Raw genomic sequence first — 4,434 nt, forward strand, 5'->3', positions numbered from 1 at the left:
CAATAATCAAATTTTATTTGAAAATATAACAATTTGAACTAAGAACCCTATCAACAACTTTGAAAGGGTACAATTGATCACCGGTGACTGGCAGGACTGACAGACACTAACATTGGCTCCAACTGGGGATGGAAGCTCCCTTAGGAGGTGTAAGGAACACCGTAGACCAAGCAACCTAATCCATTGGGTATGGAGTCAAAAACAGAAAGGCTAAATTCAATACTGAAAAGATTGACTGAAAAACTTAAGAAAATTTGAAACCGACTTGACTTAACTCAAAAATTTGACTACTAATTGAACTTACTTACACATGGAAGCAAACCATCGGGATATTAGGGCCTTCACCTCGGGCTTCAAATCCAGATGATAACCGCCCATCTACTAAAGATATATATATAAAATCATGTGAAATTATCCCTCCAGTGTAACCAATCCAACAAATGGCTACTTACTTGAATCCTTCTCACACTTTCCTTGAGCAGGCAGAAAAAATAAAAAACTAGGCAACTCCAAGTATCCACTGAAGATGTGCTCATGATCCATAAATACAAGAAAATTCATCTTCCTTGTTAACTGTATAAAATCAGTGTAAGGATCCTATGTTACCTTGTCTTGAAATCCAGCAAAAATACAAGTACTCCTTTCATTTTGATCTGAAAGAATACTTGGTTGTTGATCCATAGGAAGGAATAGGGAAGTATGACTTTCTGCTACCTGAGTGTTGGCTATAAATTCCTCAAGCATGAGAAACTTTGATTCTATCTCTAGCATATTGTCTATCTCAGACTCATACTCTTCCAATTCATAGTCTAAATCATCCTTGAACAGAAAACATTCTTCAAGATTATTAAACATGTCAACCCTATCCTCTTCATGAAAGAAAAAATTCCTTGTTAGTTCATCTCCTTGCAAGAAATACTCACAACAAATTCTTGTATAGTTTCATCAGTCTCATGACTGTCATCACTTAAACCTAGATTTTCATTTTAAATAATGGAAGAAATTTCACTCGCACATTCTTAACTGTGTGAACAATGCAAACCTGCATTAACTTGGGCTGTAACAAGGATTTTCAGGAGCTGATCTATTTCATCTTCAGATAGAGGAGAACACTAAGTTTTATAGAAATCAACACTGGCTTGGTGATTTTCATTTTCAATATTAGGAATAGGCCTTTCTCTATTTTGATCCTAGTTTGTTTCATCCAAGTAGGAAGTTGTTGATTCTTGTTGGGAGGAAAAACCATAAAGGGCTTCTAATATATCTTCTTCCATATATTCTTCATCCTCATACAAATTTTCAAAAAATTTAATGAACTTTTCAGAAATCTCACAAATCTATCCATCATTGATAAGGAAAAATTGCAACTTTGATAATGTTGAAAGAAAAATGAATGAAAATCCTTTAGAGAATATAAGCTAGCAGATGCTAGACTCTCATACCAGTTCCTCGCTATTTTCTCCAAGGTAGCCATGAATATCTTCATCAGACAATCTTCAGGAAACTTAGTCTTTAGTATATGAATATGAAAATGAAATTTGACCAAATGCAAACTAGTATCTTCTCCATCCTGACCTTTAAAATTTGCCAACCCTGTTTGCCAATCTATACAAGGAATACGGTTCAGAAAACCAGGAATATGAGCTTGATTCATTGGAGCATACCTTCGAGAAGTTGAATCCATCTTGAAAATAGTTAAGTCACCAAGAATTTATTCAAACTACCGGTTTTTGAACAATGGGGTCGCCATGAAAATTCTAAACCTTTGGAAATTTCTTCAACATTGGAGTTGCCAGGTGAAATATGCACAACCTTTCTTGTGTCTAATCATTGTTCACCATCATCAATTAGATCTGATCCTTTTCGTTCTTTCTCAGGGAAGATATGATATTGCATTCCCCGGAAACGATGCCAAAATGTTATCCTCCACAATGTCTCAAGGCCGAGAAGGGAGATCAACGAAGGTAACCTCAACCACTTAGGGTTCAATAGCTAGCCTTGCTAAACTAGAGAGGGCTCTCACTATAAAGCTCACAACCAAATATGACAGGAATGGGAACAAAAAAATATTAGGCTAGGTATGTTCAACTCTAGGATTTTGAAAAAAATGATTTTGCTGGATCAGGAGTGAAAAATCAAGGAACTAGGTCAGGTCTCAAGGGTTCAGTTGCAAGAGATAAAGAAGATCAGGGTAGGTATGGTTTTGTGATACTTTGGGTTTTTTTCGATGTAGTGTATGGTGGAAAAGCAAAGATTAAAAATGAGCATGGCAAGCATGAATTCATTTATCAGAATATAGGTAACATTAACATGAAATTCCTAACGAACTTGTGAATAGACAGAACGACAGGAAATGGCTCACGAGGGTTTGGGTTAGTGTTTCAGGTTCTCTGCAGGTCACTATAACCATGCAAGGCTACCGTTAACCTGCATCTCCACCATTTACTACTGTGCCCCGTTCGTCACCTTTCACCATACTGCGCGCTGGTTGACTTGTCGGGATTTTGGGAGGGTTATGCTATGTTTCTATCTCCTGGTTGACAACCCGTCGACGGTTTGTGTTACCTGCTGCAGACGGTCCGTTTCCTGTGCACTGTTTTACTCTCCATTTTTTCCTGCTATCCGAGGTGTCCGCCATTCCAAGAAGCAGCTGGCGTCATGGAGGACCTTGAAGCCGTTGATTATTCCGAAGACCCGCTGGAGGGGGTCTCCATCTGGCGCTCCTCTTTCTCCACATCAGAAGGTATGTACAGCTCTGGCCTCACCAAGAATTACCCTTCATATTCCTTTGCGGAACCATCACGATTACATCCTGTGGTCCTCCCGGATGACCCTCCTACCTGGCCATTTCTCCCCCCCCCACTCTCTGACAACCCTTGGTTTCATTTCTAGTTGTTTGAACCCTAACCCTGGTTTGGACCTCCCAGCGACTGGAGCATTTACCCGGCTGTTTTTTCCCCCATCGATTCCCTTAGCTTCAGCCGGTTTTACCCCTCTGGTCTCCTTCGCCCCTCCGTCTGGTAGTTTTACCGCAATTCCACCGCTTGCCAGTTCCCTCCCTGTCTCTGTGGGCATTTCTAACCCTTCCTCGTCTAACCCTTACCCTCCCCCCCAACTGTTTCAGCCCCTCCTCCGGTTCGGTCTCATAACTAGCCTCCTCCTCAGGGACCTAAGAAGAAATACAAGTGTTTCAAATCCAAGGCGGACGATATCTTTCTCAGATTAGAAGTGGACATTCAGTGGGGAGAGACTATGGACTTCGCTGACAGGGTACTGTTTGGGTGCATGAAAGGTCAGAATTACACGGTCGCCCGCTTGAATACTTGGGCATCTGAGGTTTGGGGTCACCATCTGGTTGACATTCCCTTCATTCAAACTTTGGTGAGGGGATGGTTTGCTTTGAGATTCGCTCGTGCCGACCATACCAATTGGGTATTGTCCTCTTACTGGCATTTTGAACACGCCCCGGTGCTCCTCAAGCGATGGACACCCCTCTTTGACCCTGAGACTGAGCAGATAGGCATTGGACCAGTTTGGATTCGACTCCTAGGCCTTCCCCTGCAATACTGGTCTGAAGACATCTTCTGGCGGATTGGCAATGCGATAGGCTCCTACATGGATTATGATAAATCCTATCAGCTCACAGGCATGATGGCTTATGCACGGATTCTCATCAATTTGGACACCAGGGGCGGATTACAAGAATTCATTACTATTCAATGGAGGGACACATCTCGCAAACAGATCATTGACTATGAAGGTATTCTGTATCGCTGTCGCAGATGCCACAAAGTGGGGAATCTATACAGGGATTATCCTCTCCTTCAGAAAACCTGGGATAATGCACAGGGCTTGGAGACCGAGCATCCTATGGGAAATCCCTCTAGGCAAAATAAAGATAATGATCATGAGGAGTGCGACAAGGATGTAGGGGAGCCCCAAGGTACTCCTGATAAAGCGGACGCGGTCAAGGGTACCTCAGCTTCAAACCCTCCACCGCCTCCTCCACAAGCAAGCACCGCACCTGATCAGGAGGACAACTCGATGCCGGGTATGTTACTTTCATCCTCCTCTCACATTCCTCCTGTGTCTAGCATCTCTGATGTTATTGCATCTCATTCTATCAATTGCACATCTCCCCCCTATCATTGCTCATGGCCTCCGTGGGTACACTTAGAACCTAGGGCCTTGCCCCTCCCTCCTCCCTTACCTGTTCCCTCCCCCTCCCCTCTCCCGCCACTTCCCCCTGCATTCCATCCCTGTCATCTTCCTCCCTCCCTTCCCACTCCATCCCCTCCCCTCCGTATCCCCTGGTACTCACTCTATTCCAGATCGAAGGAAAGAAGCTTCGATGTGATTGGTTTGCACCCTGAGGCTACCCCTGTCACCCATAATAACTCTAGAGGCCAACCCTCACGCTTCACAAAAGCCAGA

Source organism: Pinus tabuliformis, chromosome 2_2, assembly GCF_031772625.1.
Source record: "Pinus tabuliformis cultivar Carrire ecotype Pingquan chromosome 2_2, CPIR1, whole genome shotgun sequence".
NCBI classification, from domain to species: Eukaryota; Viridiplantae; Streptophyta; class Pinopsida; order Pinales; family Pinaceae; genus Pinus; species Pinus tabuliformis.